This window comes from Schistocerca serialis, chromosome 7 (assembly GCF_023864345.2).
Source record: "Schistocerca serialis cubense isolate TAMUIC-IGC-003099 chromosome 7, iqSchSeri2.2, whole genome shotgun sequence".
NCBI lineage: Eukaryota > Metazoa > Arthropoda > Insecta > Orthoptera > Acrididae > Schistocerca > Schistocerca serialis.
Window position 1 is genome coordinate 38,618,766 of NC_064644.1, and position 17,606 is coordinate 38,636,371.

A 17,606-nucleotide genomic window follows, 5' to 3' on the forward strand; every position below is an offset into this window, starting at 1 on the left:
AGCTTATATTTATGTAACATCAAATATTATAACATATGTGAAACTAATAATAAAGTATCAGAACCTAATAAAAACACAAATGTTAGGAAAAAAAAATTGAAAGTGTTCCGACGCGAACCACCGCCCCAACAAAAACGCCATCAGTGGTCAGAGACGTTACTCATTACGCTACAGCAAAAACAAAATTCTTGGGCTTAGCCATATTGTCTTACCCCTTGCTAAAAACATTAATCGTAGATAATTATGTTACTAATTGAAATTCAAGTATAACAAATTGTACCAAGAACAATGCGTTTTGGTTGGATCTTCAGTGTATCGCTGCCTTCAAATAGCCTACTCTCACAATACACAAGTTACAATAATTCTTTTGTCACAAATGTGATGTTTCTCATTATTTTATTGGAACGAATAACACAGTTAACAACGGGTTTTCCAGTGATTCTCTATTTGCTGGTGCTCAGAAACGGCATATATACATATAGGCTCGAAATGAATGCCAATATGGCGCCTCACAACTCTTGTACTGAAGGGAGACAGCGTGCGTGTGACGTAGGTGGCGTAGTGCCATCTCATTGGTCAACGCTCAGACGCACGTTCAGAATATCTGACATGCCAGATATTGCTCTGCACGTTCGGAAAGACCCCCGAACGTGCTATTCCACGCTGTGACGTCAGAAACTCGGCACGCTCAACGATCAACGTTCGGATGCACGGTCCGTGTGCCGGCGGCTTTACGGCGGCAGCTGTGGCCACGCTGCGTGCCGCCAGCAGCCTGCTGGCCGGGCAGAGGCCGCGCGTAGGAGCGGCGGCGGCGGCGGCGGCGGCGGCAGTGAGAGCAGCGCAGCGCCTGACACAGAGTGAGTGAGTGACAGCCGGGGCCGCGGGCCGCTTCCTGCGTGTCCTGCGTGCGAGGAGCTGCCGGCGACCAACTTACTGCTGCTCGCCTCTCCTGTTTGTATTGACTATCACACCGAAGACGTAAAGCTGCGTAATTATTTTACCGTTTGGTTGCAATCCTTCTACGCAGTGAACACCGCGCCGCAGTACCGTGGCAAGCCGCTAGGGGCGTCAAAACAAAGCGGCGCTACCCACTGACAGGGCGCAGTACCGCGCGATAGAGGGTTTTCTTGCATTCGAAGTGGAACGGCGCCGCAGCTACCGGCGCCGAGTTGGTGGCAAGTATATAAATGACCTGGGTGAGAATCTCAGCAGTTCTCTTAGCTTGTTCGCAGATGATGCTGTAATTTGCCGTCTAGTAAGGTCATCCGAAGTTCAGTATCAGTTGCAAAGCGATTTAGAAAAGATTGCTGTAATGTGTGGCAGGTGGCAGTTGACGCTAAATAACGAAAAGTGTGAGGTGATCCACATGAGTTCCAAAAGAAATCCGTTGGAATTCGATTGCTCGATAAATAGTACAATTCTCGAGGCTGTTAGTTCAACTAAGTACCTCGGTGTTAAAATTACGAACAACTTCAGTTGGAAAGACCACATAGATAATATTATGGGGAAGGCGAGCCAAAGGTTGCGTTTCATTGGCAGGACACTTAGAAGATGCAACAAGTCGACTAAAGAGACAGCTTACACTACACTCGTTCGTCCTCTGTTACAATATTGCTACGCGGTGTGGGATCCTTACAAGGTGGGATTGATGGAGGACATCGAAAGGGTGCAAAAAAGAGCAGCTCGTTTTGTATTATCACGTAATAGGGGAGAGAGTGTGGCAGATATGATACGCGAGTTGGGATGGAAGTCATTAAAGCAAAGACGTTTTTCGTCGCGGCGATATCTATTTACGAAATTTCAGTCACCAACTTTCTATTCTGAATGCGAAAATATTTTGTTGAGCCCAACCTACATAGGTAGGAATGATCATCAAAATAAAGTAAGAGAAATCTGGGCTCGAACAGAAAGGTTTAGGTGTTCGTTTTTCCCGCGCGCTGTTCGGGAGTGGAATGGTAGAGAGATAGTATGATTGTGATTCGATGAACCCTCTGCCAAGCACTTAAATGTGGATTGCAGAGTAATCATGTAGATGTAGATGTAGATGTAGAAGGCAATAGCGCGGCATCGTACGGTAGCACGGCGGCGTGTTGCGGATCCTTCCGCTGTCGACGAACGAGTTTCCTGACGGAGAACGAAGCGGCAGACTCCCTCTCTGTGGAGAGCCGGGAACAGCAGGAGAAGTACGCTGGCCGGTGCTCCGTGATCGGCCCGTCACGATCGACGCGGTAATGGGAAAAGCGAAAATCAGTCATGGCTCGATTTTCGGTATCTCGTACGTCATTTAGAATACGACCGAGTTCGCCGACCGCAGCGTTCCGCGACTGCTCGCGACCTCTCGAGAAACCCGCCGTATAGAGGAAGTAACAGAAATGTTGCAGCTGTGCCAAACAAATTTACATCACTTGTTTAGCCCCCTCATCGCCGTGGACGAGTGCTGGGTGTGTCACCGTGGTCCCAAGACAAAAGAACAACGCAAGCGCTGGATACGTGTGGAGTCACCACCGCCAGAAATGACGAAGAATCATTCACCGCCGTTCAAGACGATCCTAAGAACGTTTGAGACTACCACGGTGTCCTGATAACACATTATGCCTATCAGGGGAAAACCGTCAGAGGAGCACGCAGACGAAAGCTCCTGACAATGTTTCGGGGGGATATCCACACGGAACGTCCTTGTCGAGGCGAAACGTGGCGGGAAGCTCTCCTGCCTCGTATTCTCCAGACACGGCACCCACGCAATGCTTCAAGTGGTTCAAATGGCTCTGAGCACTATGGGACTTAACATCTGAGGTCATCCGTCCCCTAGAACTTAGAACTACTTAAACCTAACTAACCTAAGGACATTACACACATCCATGCCCGAGGCAGGACTCGAACCTGCGACCGTAGTGGTCGCGCGGTTATAGACTGTAGCGCCTAGAACCCCTCGGCCACCTCGGCCGGCACACGCAATGCTTCCTTGTTCCTCGGGTGCAGAAATCGTTGCGTGGCGGGGAATTTCGAGAACGACGCCGAGGTGATTTTCGAGGCTGAACTTTTCCCCAACAGCGGAAACAGAGACTTCTGTACAATCGAGGCCAGCGCCAAGTCATTCACCGCTGGTCGCGCTGAAGGGCACACGTACAGAGAAAATCTTACATCGGCATCTTGATTACTTCCAGATCGTAATTTGCATTCGTTTTTGACTGTGTCTCGCCTTTTCGTATAGTGCTAATGATAGTTGCTAAATATTTTAACAAAGTCAAACTAAAACAGTAGACAATTTCTAAGAGATTGGCTTTATTTAGCAGATGCTCTCGCAAACGGCTAATCATATGAACCACCACCTTAGCATCTCTGTGCGTAACGTCGTAAATGGTAACCGAGTTGACGAAGTCGTTAGCTAACACATTGGACTCGATGGAGACGAGACTGCACTCCAAATCGACGTCGATTATACAGCAATGTCAGCAGTACCTCCTGTCTCGTGTAATGTATCAGGAGTTAATTACATCCATAACGTAAGCTAAACTTTCATTCAATTACAAAATCTACTATAGTGTATAACATGTTCTGGAGCAGAATTGGCCTCTCAGAACTTATTCGACTCAATATGGACATCTCCTTCGCCACGATTGTCTAGGCATCAGCAACTATAGCTACATGAGTACTCTGCAGTTCGCACTTAACTGCTTGGCAGGGAGTTCAACCCTCGAGTACCACGTGGAAAACATGAACATCTATACTCGCATCTTTCCGTGCCAGCTCTGATTTCTCTTATTTTATTATTACGGTCACTTCTCCCTGTGTAGGTCGGCGTCAACAAGACAGTTGCCATTCTGAGGTGAAAGTTGGTGATTGAAATTTCGTGAGAAGATCTCGTCGCATAGATAAACGCCTTTGCTTTAAAGATCACAATCCCAAATCACTTACCATATCAGTAACTCCCTTTCTCCTACTTCTGAACAATACAAAATGAGCAGCCTTCTTTGAAGTTTCCCAACGTCCTCCGTCAATCCTATCTCGTAGGAATCCCACACCGTGCGGCAATACCCCAGAAGCGTAGTGAAGGCAGTCTCTTTAGTAGACTTGCTGAATCTTCCAAGTGTTCTGCCAATAAAACACAGTCTTTTGCTCACCTTCGTCACAACCGTATCTATGTGATCGTTAAAGCTGTAAGTCATCCATAATTACTACCCCTACCTATCTAGTTCAATTTACGGCCTTTAGATTAGACTGATTTATCTTGTATCCGCAATTTAACGGATTACTTTTAATACTCATGTGAATGTTCTCATACTTTTCATTTTTATCGTCAATTGCCACTTTTCGCGTCATTCAGGTATCTTGTCTAAATCATTTTGCAATTAGTTTTGATCATCTGATTACTTTAATATACGATAACTGACGGAATCATCTGCAAACAATCTAACAGGGCTACTCAGATTGTCTCCTAAATCGTTTATGTAGGTTAGCAACAGCAGAGGGCCTGTAACACTTCCTTGGGGAACACTACAAAACACATCTGTTTTACTCGATGGCTTTCCGTCAGTTACTACGGACTGTGACCTCTCTGAAAGGAAATCACGAATCCAGTAGCATAACTGAGACGAAATCCCATAAGTGCAATTTGATTACGCGCTGCTTGTGAGGTATAGTGTCAAAAGCCTTCTGGCAATCTAGAAATACGGAAGCAATTTGAAATAGCTTGTCAATAGCACTCAACACTTTGTGTGAGTAAAGAGCTAGTTGTGTTTCTTATGAACTATATTTCTGATTCCGTGCTGAATAGAATTTTTTTTTAGGAGATAATTCATAATGTTCGAATACAATATACGTTCCAAAATCCTACTGAAAATCTTCGTTAGTGATAAGGGACTGCAATTCAGCGAATTACTCACGTTTTCCTTCTTGAGCATTGGTGTGAACTGTGCAACTTTCCAGTCTTTTGGTAGGGATCTTTCAGCGAGCGAGCGGTTGTGTATGAGGGTTGGCCAGAAAGTAAGTTCCGATCGGTGGCGAAATGGAAACCACAGTGAAAACCAGAAACGTTTTATTTGCAACCGTTAGGTGCATCTTCCACTTACTTCTCTACATAGTCGCCGCTCCAACTTCGAGTGTAGTCGTAGTGTTGTATCAACTTTCCAATCTCTTCGTCATAGTGTATGAGGAAATTGAAAGGGTAATGCAGTATGTAAAGGGGGACGAAAATCTAATAGTCATGGGCGACTGGAATGCAGTTGTAGGGGAAGGAGTAGAAGAAAAGGTTACAGGAGAATATGGGCTTGGGACAAGGAATGAAAGAGGAGAAAGACTAATTGAGTTCTGTAACAAGTTTCAGCTAGTAATAGCGAATACCCTGTTCAAGAATCACAAGAGGAGGAGGTATACTTGGAAAAGGTAGGGAGATACGGGAAGATTTCAATTAGATTACATCATGGTCAGACAGAGATTCCGAAATCAGATACTGGATTGTAAGGCGTACCCAGGAGCAGATATAGACTCAGATCACAATATAGTAGTGATGAAGAGTAGGCTGAAATTCAAGACATTAGTCAGGTTGGTTGTTTGGGATAGGAGACCAAACAGCGAGGTTATCGGTCTCATAGGATTAGGGAAGGATGGGGAAGGAAGTCGGCCGTGCCCTTTCAAAGGAACCATCCCGGCATTTGCCTGGAGCGATTTAGGGAAATCACGGAAAACCTAAATCGGGATGGCCGGACGCGGGATTGAACCGTCGTCCTTCCGAATGCGAGTCCAGTGTGCTAACCACTGCACCACCTCGCTCGGTATATTAGTCAGGAAGAATCAATACGCAAAGAAGTGGGATACCGAAGTACTAAGGAATGACGAGATACGTTTGAAGTTCTCTAACGCTATAGATAAAGCAATAAGGTGGTGGTGGTTGTTGGGATGTTTAAGGGGGACTAAACAGCTAAGGTCATCAGTCCCCCACAGCAATAAGGAATAGCGCAGTAGGCAGTACAGTTGAAGAGGAATGGACATCTCTAAAAAGGGCCATCGCAGAAGTTGGGAAGGAAAACATAGGTACAAAGAAGGTAGCTGCGAAGAGACCATGGGTAACAGAAGAAATACTTCAGTTGATTGATGAAAGGAGGAAGTACAAACATGTTCCGGGAAAATCAGGAATACAGAAATACAAGTCGCTGAGGAATGAAATAAATAGGAAGTGCAGGGAAGCTAAGACGAAATGGCTGCAGGAAAAATGTGAAGACATCGAAAAAGATATGATTGTCGGAAGGACAGACTCAGCATACAGGAAAGTCAAAACAACTTTTGGTGACATTAAAAGCAACGGTGGTAACATTAAGAGTGCAACGGGAATTCCACTGTTAAAAGCAGAGGAGAGAGCAGATATGTGGAAAGAATACATTGAAAGCCTCTATGAGGGTGAAGATTTGTCTGATGTGATAGAAGAAGAAACAGGAGTCGATTTAGAAGAGATAGGGGATCCAGTATTAGAATCGGAATTTAAAAGAGCTGTGGAGGACTTACGGTCAAATAAGGCAGAAGGGATAGATAACATTCCATCAGAATTTCTAAAATCATTGGGGGAAGTGGCAACAAAACGACTATTCACGTTGGTGTGTAGAATATGAGTCTGGCGATATACCATCTGACTTTCGGAAAAGCATCATCCACACAATTCCGAAGACGGCAAGAGCTGACAAGTGCGAGAATTATCGCACAATCAGCTTAACAGCTCATGCATCGAAGCTGCTTACAAGAATAAGGTACAGAAGAATGGAAAAGAAAATTGAGAATGCGCTAGGTGACGATCAGTTTGGATTTAGGAAAAGTAAAGGGACGAGAGAGACAATTCTGACGTTATGGCTAATAATGGAAGCAAGGCCAAAGAAAAATCAAGACACTTTCATAGGATTTGTCGACCTGGAAAAAGCGTTCGACAATATAAAATGGTGCAAGCTGTTCGAGATTCTGAAAAAAGTAGGGGTAAGCTATAGGGAGAGACGGGTGATGTACAATATGTACAACAACCAAGAGGGAATAATAAGAGTGGACGATCAAGAACGAAGTGCTCGTATTAAGAAGGGTGTAAGACAAGGCTGTAGCCTTTCGCCCCTACTCTTCAATCTGTACATCGAGGAAGCAACGATGGAAATAAAAGAAAAGGGTCAGGAGTGGAATTAAAATACAAGGTGAAAGGATATCAATGATACGATTCGCAGATGACATTGCTATCCTGAGTGGAAGTGAAGAAGAATTAAATGATCTGCTGAACGGAATGAACAGTCTAATGAGTACACAGTATGGTTTGAGAGTAAATCGGAGAAAGACGAAGGTAATGAGAAGTAGTAGAAATGAGAACAGCGAGAAACTTAACATCAGGATTGATGGTCATGAAGTCAATGAAGTTAAGGAATTCTGCTACCTAGGCAGTAAAATAACCAATGACGGACGGAGCAAGGAGGACATCAAAAGCAGACTCGCTATGGCAAAAAAGGCATTTCTGGCCAAGATAAGTCTATTAATATCAAATACCGGCCTTAATTTGAGCAAGAAATTTCTGAGGATATACGTCTGGAGTACAGCATTGTATGGTAGTGAAACATGGACTGTGGGAAAACCGGAACAGAAGAGAATCGAAGCATTTGAGATGTGGTGCTATAGACGAATGTTGAAAATTAGGTGGACTGATAAGGTAAGGAATGAGGAGATTCTACGCAGAATCGGAGAGGAAAGGAATATGTGGAAAACACTGATAAGAAGAAGGGACAGGATGATAGGACATCTGCTAAGACATGAGGGAATGACTTCCATGGTACTAGAGGGAGCTGTAGAGAGCAAAAACTGTAGAGGAAGACAGATTGGAATACGTCAGGCAAATAATTGAGGACGTAGGTTGCAAGTGCTACTCTGAGATGAAGAGGTTAGCACAGGAAAGGAATTCGGGCGGGCCGCATCAAACCAGTCAGTAGACTGATGACAAAAAAAAGCAGCCGCCTGTGCTTTCGGCCCAGTTATCTGCACTGGTCTGCAGTTTGTTGTCCGTGGAAAAATTTTGTCTTCATAGCCAGCGGTTCTTGTGAGCAGAGATGAGACTCAGGGGCAGCCAATTACGGGCTGTATTGTGGGTGATCAAACACTTCTCATCGGAAACGCTGCAGGAGCGTCTTCATTTCCCCTGCAGTGTGCGGCTGAGAATTGCCATTAAGAAGGAACTGTTCGACAGTTGTATTATGTTGGCTGCATGACACAGGCGAAATCTCTAGTCAGATCCTCATACTTGGCGGGTTGACGGAAGAAGCTATTCCCTACGCATCTTTACTTGCACACTGTTCACTCAAAACTGAAAAGCGCGACGCGACGCGAAAGACGGGCATACTAGAGACACTGCCCGACACGTATGTGCAAAACTTTACCGGATTTTCCCAGTGGTTTCCATTTCGCGACTGATCGGAACTTACTTTCTGGACAACCCTCGTATTATTTCTAAGTACTGAACTATTTAATCAGCATACTCTGAAATGAACTTGAGTGGTACACAGTGTGGACTGGTGGCCTTGCCTTTAGTAAGTGACTTAAGCAGCTTCTCTACACTGAGGATATCTAAAGTTACTCTTGTTAGCAGTTCTTGTCGAATTCGCGAATATTTATTGCATGTTATTTGGTGAAGGAATTTCGGAAAACCGTGTGTTAATAACTTCGCTTTAGTGATGCTGTGATCTATAAAATTATAATTTCTATTGCACAGTGAAGGTACTGATTATGCCTTGCCGCTCCTATACTTTCCATACGACCAAGATCACTAAGTTTTCTTCCACGGATTCGTTGTCGAAACTACTGAAAACGTCTCGCATTGAAGTTTGCACTAAATTTCGAGATTCTGTAAAACAAAGCCAATCTTGGATATTTTCACTTGTTTTAAATCTGGCATGCATTTCTGGCTGCTTCTGCGATAGCGTCCTAACCTGTTTCGTGTACCGTGGACGATCTTTCCGGTCTCATTAATTTACTTGGTATGAATCAACTGTCTCAGTGCTATTCAAAAATGGTTCAAATGGCTCTGAGCACTATACGACTTAATTTCTGACGTCATCAGTCGCCTAGAACTTAGAACTAATTAAACCTAACTAACCTAAGGACATCACACACATCCATGCCCGAGGCAGGATTCGAACCTGTGACCGTAGCGGTCAGCGGTTCCAGACTGAAGCGCCTTTAACCGCACGGCCACACCGGCCGGCTCAGTGCTATTCGTTTGTATTTAACCTACATCTGGTCTGCATTTACTTAGTTTGGAAGGAATGAAGACTGTCTTGTAGGAAGGAGTCAAATTTTTATCTGCGTTTATTTTGGTAGATTGGGTGTTACGATATTGAGTCTTGCTACAACGACCTTGTGGTCACGTTTTTCTGTATTTGCTCAGAATTATTTGTTGCTAAGAGCTCAAGAATTTACACTTAGAATGGGCTTCTGACTAATGACTGTAAATAATTTTCGGAGAAAGCTTTAGAACAATTTCGGATGATGTTTTATGCCTAGCACAGGCTTTAAAATTGTGTTTTTGCCAACATTTTGAAGACGGATTGAAGTCGCCATCAACTGTTAACTGTACGTGTAGGGTACCTATACGAAGAGAGACTAAAGTTTTCTTTCGTAACTATTTGCTCTTTTGCAGGGGGCCGATAAAAGAAGTCAGTAGTTAATTTATTTCAGATTTCGAGTAAACTTTACCCATACTAACTCACTGCAGCTATCTACTTCAAGTACACCACTGGCCATTAAAATTGCTACACCAAGAAGAAATGGAGACGATAAACACGTATTCATTGGACAAATATATTATACTAGAACTGACATGTGATTACATTTTCACGCAATTTGGGTGCATACATCCTGAGAAATCAGTACCCAGAACAACCACCTCTGGCCGTAACAACGGCCTTGATACGCCTGGGCATTGAGTCAAACAGAGCTTGGATGGAGTTTACAGGTACAGCTGCACATGCAGCTTCAACACAATACCACACTTCCTCAAGAGTAGTGACTGGCGTATTGTGACGAGCCAGTTGCGCGGCCACAATCGACCAGACGTTTTCAATTGGAGAGAGATCTGGAGAATGTGCTGGCCAGGGCAGCAGTCGAATATTTTCTGTATCCAGAAAGGCCCGTACAGGACCTGCAACATACGGTCGTGCATTATCCTGCTGAAATATAGGGTTTCGCAGGGATCGAATGAAGGGTAGAGCCACGGGTCGTAAGACATCTTAAATGTAACGTCCACTGTTCAAAGTGCCGTCAGTGCGAACAAGAGGTGACCGAGACGTGTAACCATGGCACCCCATACCATCAAGCCGGGTGATACGCCACTATGGCGATGACGAATACACACTTCCAATGTGCGTCCACCGCGATGTCGCGATGATGCGACCATCATGATGCTGTAAACAGGACCTGGATTTATCCGAAAAAATTACGTTTTGCCATTCGTGCACCCAGGTTCGTCGTTGAGTACACCATCGCAGGCGCTCCTGTCTGTGATGTAGCGTCAAGGGTAACCGTAGCCATGGTCGCCGAGCTGATAGTCCATGCTGCTGCAAATGTCGTCGTACTGTTCGTCAGATGATTGTTGTCTTGCAAATGTCCCCATCTGTTGACTCAGGGATCGAGACGTGGCTGCACTATCCGTTACAGCCAAGCGGATAAGCTGCCTGTCATTTCAACTTGTAGTGATACGAGGCCATTGGGATCCAGTACGGCGTTCGGTATTACCCTCCTGAACCCACCGATTCCATATTCTGCTAACAGTCATTGGATCTCGACCAATGCGAGCAGCAATGTCGTGATACGATAAACCGCAATCGCGATAGACTACAATCCGACCTTTATCAAAGTGATGGTACGCATTTCTCCTCGTTACACGAGGCATCACGACAACATTTCACCAGGCAACGCCGGTCCACTGCTGTTTGTGTATGAGAAATCGGTTGGAAACTTTCCTCATCTCAGCACATTGTAGGTGTCGCCACCGGCGCCAACCTTGTGTGAATGCTCTGAAAAGCTAATCATTTGTATATCACAGCATCTTTTTCCTGTCGGTTAAATTTCGCGTCTGTAACACGTCATCTGGTGTAGCAATTTTAATGGCCAGTAGTGTAGTATGGATGCCGAGGTGGTTGTGGGGTGCCTTCTGTATGTGAGAAACATACACTAAAATCTAAATTAATAACAATATAAAATACAGGGACACAAACACAGTCTTCATTTCTTCAGTACGCGAGTGGAATGTGGTAAAATTCGTTGATATTGGTACAAAGTGCGCTCCGCCACAGACTGCTCATTGTAGTATCCTGAAGTTCACGGATACGTGGAACAACCTGTTTGACAGACGCTTGATGGTAGTAGTCACCAATTATCCTGCGATGTCCTGTGCATCAAATTACGAGAACGAGTATGAAGTGAAGAGCCTAGAAAGTGCGAGAGCTGGACCAGGCGGAGTACAGCGCTCTCAAGCGGTCGTTCTTGCGCACTACCGCGTGGCTTCCGAGTGTTGTACAGAGATGACGATGCAAACTGTCGTACTATATAGTATTGCAATAGCGAATGGAAGAGAGCGTCACAGCTGACTCAAAGCGTCCTCTTGTGCACACATGTGGCTGCTGCTGTAAGAAACCTGGAAAGTATTCGGTGCTTACATTCGACGCGGACTGGTGCTCCCGTGAGGCACAGCACAGAAGCCGAACGCCCGTGAAACTGCCTTCTCATCAGCAGAAGGTCGGCGCTCAAGGCACGTGCTATCGAGGACGGCCCGACTGCGAGCTGAGGACCCGGGAAAAAACTCGCCGAGTTGTCGTTGTTTATACACTGGAAAGCTGCCCCGTAAGCTCAGCAAGCCTTTTGCGGCACGAAGGAGCCACTCTCTGAGAGGCTCGTTGAGTGACTGTAGAAGCAAGTGGGCTAAACTGGACAGAATTCCTGTTAAGTGTGATTGGCGTGGGAAAATTGTGAGCTACCGCTTCTGGTTTGCTCTTTTCTGCTGATGGTCAAGCCTGCGAGCCGAACGTATAAGTGAAAAATTTTGCACAATGGATTTTATAATGCTAATTTGTCGCCATGACACTTATACGCTCTCCAGAAGGGCAAGCTTATCCTTTGCTCTATACGTGACAGCAACTAGTCGTATGCAAATCTGGTTGGTTTCTAACCATATCCTCAGTATATGCTAGAATGTTCAGATGTGCTGACCTACAAACACTGCCTCCACCAGGTGGTTGCAAACATGAAATACACAAATAAGGAGATAATAAAATGACAAAGGAAAGTACTAGCTGCGAAATTATACACTCAGTAGTGTTAAATTCTTTACTCTTCTGCAATTTACTCTATACAGGATTACACAGTACGAGCAACATTATAGTTCTGCCTATTCACGTTTGGTAATCGCTCTGTCTGGCACTGTCCTATGATATATTCACGGCTGCCGTGGAACACCTGACGATCCTCAGGCTCTCGCTACAAGTCCTCTGTCCCAGTAACGAGGTCGCACACCTCGCCAGGATCAACCTCTCTCCTCGACACCCCAGGAACAAGTGTTCAGTCGCTACGCTTTTTCGTCGCTCCTGTTCTTTTTTCTTCCCCCCTTTAATGTGCGTGGCCAATCATGTTGCTGGAAGGCGTTCGTTTCCGAGCGCCGACCAATCTCAGTTTTGCAACCGACCAAAGCTTCTACAGGGTGTTTCAAAAATGACCGGTATATTTGAAACGGCAATAAAAACTAAACGAGCAGCGATAGAAATACACCGTTTGTTGCAATACGCTTGGGACAACAGTACATTTTCAGGCAGACAAACTTTCGAAATTACAGTAGTTAAAATTTTCAACAACAGATGGCGCTGCGGTCTGGGAAACTCTATAGTACGATATTTTCCACATATCCACCATGCGTAGCAATAATATGGCGTAGTCTCTGAATGAAATTACCCGAAACCTTTGACAACGTGTCTGGCGGAATGGCTTCACATGCAGATGAGATGTACTGCTTCAGCTGTTCAATTGTTTCTGGATTCTGGCGGTACACCTGGTCTTTCAAGTGTCCCCACAGAAAGAAGTCACAGGGGTTCATGTCTGGCGAATAGGGAGGCCAATCCACGCCGCCTCCTGTATGTTCCGAATAGCCCAAAGCAATCACACGATCATCGAAATATTCATTCAGGAAATTAAAGACGTCGGCCGTGCGATGTGGCCGGGCACCATCTTGCATAAACCACGAGGTGTTCGCAGTGTCGTCTAAGGCAGTTTGTACCGCCACAAATTCAAGAAGAATGTCCAGATAGCGTGATGCAGTAATCGTTTCGGATCTGAAAAATGGGCCAATGATTCCTTTGGAAGAAATGGCGGCCCAGACCAGTACTTTTTGAGGATGCAGGGACGATGGGACTGCAACATGGGGCTTTTCGGTTCCCCATATGCGCCAGTTCTGTTTATTGACGAAGCCGTCCAGGTAAAAATAAGCTTCGTCAGTAAACCAAATGCTGCCCACATGCATATCGCCGTCATCAATCCTGTGCACTATATCGTTAGCGAATGTCTCTCGTGCAGCAATGGTAGCGGCGCTGAGGGGTTGCCGCGTTTGAATTTTGTACGGATAGAGGTGTAAACTCTGGCGCATGAGATGATACGTGGACGTTGGCGTCATTTGGACCGCAGCTGCAACACGGCGAACGGAAACCCGAGGCCGCTGTTGGATCACCTGCTGCACTAGCTGCGCGTTGCCCTCTGTGGTTGCCGTACGCGATCGCCCTACCTTTCCAGCACGTTCATCCGTCACATTCCCAGTCCGTTGAAATTTTTCAAACAGATCCTTTATTGTATCGCTTTTCGGTCCTTTGGTTACATTAAACCTCCGTTGAAAACTTCGTCTTGTTGCAACAACACTGTGTTCTAGGCGGTGGAATTCCGACACCAGAAAAATCCTCTGTTCTAAGGAATAAACCATGTTGTCTACAGCACACTTGCACGTTGTGAACAGCACACGCTTACATCAGAAAGACGACGTACAGAATGGCGCACCCACAGACTGCGTTGTCTTCTATATCTTTCACATTACTTGCAGCGCCATCTGTTGTTGAAAGTTGTAACTACTGTAATTTCGAAAGTTTGTCCGCCTGAAAATGTACTGTTGTCCCAAGCATATTGCAACAAACGGTGTATTTCTATCGCTGCTCGTTTAGTTTTTATTGCCGTTTCAAATATACCGGTCATTTTTGAAACACCCTGTAGAAGCTTCCAGACTGTTCCAGAAGCTTCCGCTCCGGCCGTTGGGAAAACTACCTAAACGCCGCCACGCGTTTTGTGAGCGAGCCCGTGTGTCTTCTCCTTGTCCTCGGCCACGTGGCTCCCGCTAAGCCGCAGTCCACCCGCCTGGGGTTTCCAGTAGCTTACGGCCGCTGTCGTCTTCAGCTCTCAGGCCTGCCTGCCTCGCTTGTGTCTTTCCCGTTCTCCTGCCAGCCCCCCGTCGCCGTCCACTTCTCTATCGCCCAACGTGCAGATATTCTGCTACAAATTAAGATCCCTAACCGATGTCAGTATCGTTAATGGTTTCCTGTCTCGATGTTTATACTATTAAAGGGTCTTCTTTCCGGAGTGGTAGTTGTAATGTCGCTCAAAATGACGCCACCTTACAAAATATCAACGCGGGTGAGTAGGAAAAACAATCCTGTAATATTCGAATACAGTATTAGTGGTGTGCTGCTTGATTCAGCCACGTCGGTTAATTACTTGGACGTAATGTTCTAAAACGTCAAAAATGGAACCAGCACATAAGGACGGTAGTAGGGAAGGCGAATGACCAACTTCGGCTTATTGGGGAAATTCTAGGAATGTGAACCTTTTATGTTAAGGAGGCGGCGTACAGAATTGTGCTACACATTTTAGAGTACTCTCGGGTGTTTTTGACCCCCACCAGATTGGAGTAAAGAAAGACATCGAAGAAAAATCAGAGGCATGCAGCTGGATTTATTAGACGCTACTGTCAGAGATAGCAAAGGACTTGGAAGAGCAGTTGAACGGAATGGACAGTGTCTTGAAAGGAGGGTATAAAATGAACATCAACAAAAGCAAAACGAAGATAATGGAATGTAGTCGAATTAAGTCGGCTGATGCTGAGGGAATTAGATTAGGAAATGAGACACTTGAAGTAGTAAAGGAGTTTTGCTATTTAGGGAGCAAAACAACTGATGATGGTCGAAGTAGAGAGGATATAAAATGTAGACCGGCAATGGCAAGGTAAGCGATTCTGAAGAAGAAAAATTTGTTAACATCGAGTATAGATTTAAATATCAGGAAGTCGTTTCTGAAAGTATTTTTATAGAGCGTAGCCGTGTATGGAAGTGAAACATGGGCGATAAATAGTTTGGACAAGAAGAGAATAGAAGCTTTCGAAATGTGGTGCTACAGAAGAATGCTGAAGATTAGATGGGTAGATCACATACCTAATGAGGAGGTATTGAATAGGATTGGGGAGAAGAGGAGTTTGTGGCACAACTTGACTAGAAAAAGGGATCGGTTGGTAGGACATGTTTTGAGGCATGAAGGGATCACCAATTTAGTATTGGAGGGCAGCGTGGAGGGTAAAAATCGTAGAGGGAGACCAAGAGATGAATACACTAAGCAGATTCAGAAGTATGTAGGCTGCAGTAGGTATTGGGAGATGAAGAAGCTTGCACAGGATAGAGTAGCATGGAGAGCTGCATCAAACCAGTCTCAGGACTGAAGAGCACAATAACAACAACTGGTAGGTTCGATCAACGTCCGAGTATCAGTGAACTGAAATGGGAATCCGTCGAGGGAAGACTCGAAACAGTGTCGAGAAAATTTGGAGAGCGAGCATTTGTATAGACTGCAGAACGATCGTAGCGCGAAAAACGTACAACGCGGCCAACTACTGCGAAGATGAAATGGGAGAAATCAAGGCTCGCACTGCATCCTGATTTAGAGCGCTGAGCAAATGATTGAGACGCAGCCACCAGGAAGAGCGTAGCATCGAGTTTCGCCAATGACTCGTCGCGGAATGGCTGTCGCCATGCTCCGGTAGAGTTCGGCGCTCGTCCTGATCGAATATCGTCGTACCAGCGCTCGCAACACGGCGGCGATCGTTCGGAGCAGCTCCCAACGCTACCTCGTATCGCTGTACGGCCTCACAGGTGCGACCAGTAAGGACGAGGTAAAGGAAACCATGATGGCATCCCCTGTCGGCGGAGGATTCCTCACGCCACTCTGACACGACTGGGAAGCGAGGCGATCGAATTGGATTGATGGGCTTAAGAGACCATACTGTCGGGTCGTAGGATCGGTCCCTCTATCCTGCAAGTATCAAACGAAATAAGGGAGCGATGCGTGAAGCATTGTCTTGCTGAAAGTAGAGGTGTGCTGTAGGCCAAGAAAAGAATGCAGCCGACTGAACAAAATGGGACACGCAGTTTATCGTCCCGTCGACGACGATGTCATTATTGCTCGAGTTTAGACTGGGGAGGACGTGTAAAGAGATAGGCCTGTGGTTATTTGTCGTCGTCTAAGGAGCTGTGATTGTAGTTAGGGAATAGGGCGCTATAGGCTACAATAGAACGCCGTTGTCCACAGTCATACAGAACATACACGTAATTAAATCCAATACCAAAAAGAAAGAACACTTTTTCAACCACTTGATACCGGATAGTTTGGGTTCAGAGGAATTCGGGCATGCTCTTTTTGAAGGAAGGATTCCGGAATTCGCCTAAGATGATTCGACTGAAAACTAGGGAAATTTTTTTACATCAGAACGGCCGGATATGGGTTTGATCCCGGCTTCACCACAGTACTACAGAGCCTTGGCCTCAAAGCTACCTCTGCGATGGCAAGGCCTCGTGCTCACTGAGTCAACAGCGTCAACCGCGGAGCAATGTTTGAAACTGGCGAGCCTCCGGTGACAGAACCGGATATATCTTGTAGTGTTAGCCATGAACTGATACAGCAAGTACACCTGAGCGTGAATCGCGGCGGTAACTCGTCTTTTGCACAGACGTTTACTGCTGCTTGTCAGCGACCTTACGTCAGGGGAATACTGAATCCGTGAGGTAAATTCTGCGGTCGTTAAAATCCTGAAGAAACATCTGTCGAGACCGACTAGCCTTGCCACGTGAGGTAAGCGGCCTCGTTAGCACCGTTCTCTGTATTGCTTTTTATTGCCATTCTCTCTCTTATTTACTGCCCTTATTCACCTTGTACTTCTAAACGTCTTCATCGTGCATGACTGAAAATTACATCAATGGGACTGTCGTTCCCCTTTCTGAAACAATATACTTAGTTTCTGCAGTGTAAAACAAACCACTTCACTAACTTACGTCACTCTTTTTTCTTCTATGTATTACAGGGGAAGTCCACTGGAACGCTTAACGACCTGGAGCGCTTGTGAATTATAACACATTACTGTCCAAGGACTGTCTGTTACTCAAAATTGAGAAAATCTCCTTCCAGGAGATTTTCCACATATCGCCTATCATTTGCAATGACAGTATAACACAGCTTACTTTAAAATATCACAACAACCACAACGCACTTCTTTCATAATTTTATTTAAGCCAAGACGTGTTTCTGGTTTCCAG

The 17,606-nt window shown here is 45.4% G+C and overlaps 1 protein-coding gene across 2 annotated transcripts in view; it reads right to left on the minus strand.

Annotated features, from left to right (window-relative positions):
* LOC126412554 (synaptic vesicle glycoprotein 2B) overlaps positions 1–17,606 on the minus strand; it is a 556,944-nt gene that overhangs the window by 302,363 nt on the left and 236,975 nt on the right. The window lies entirely within an intron of this gene.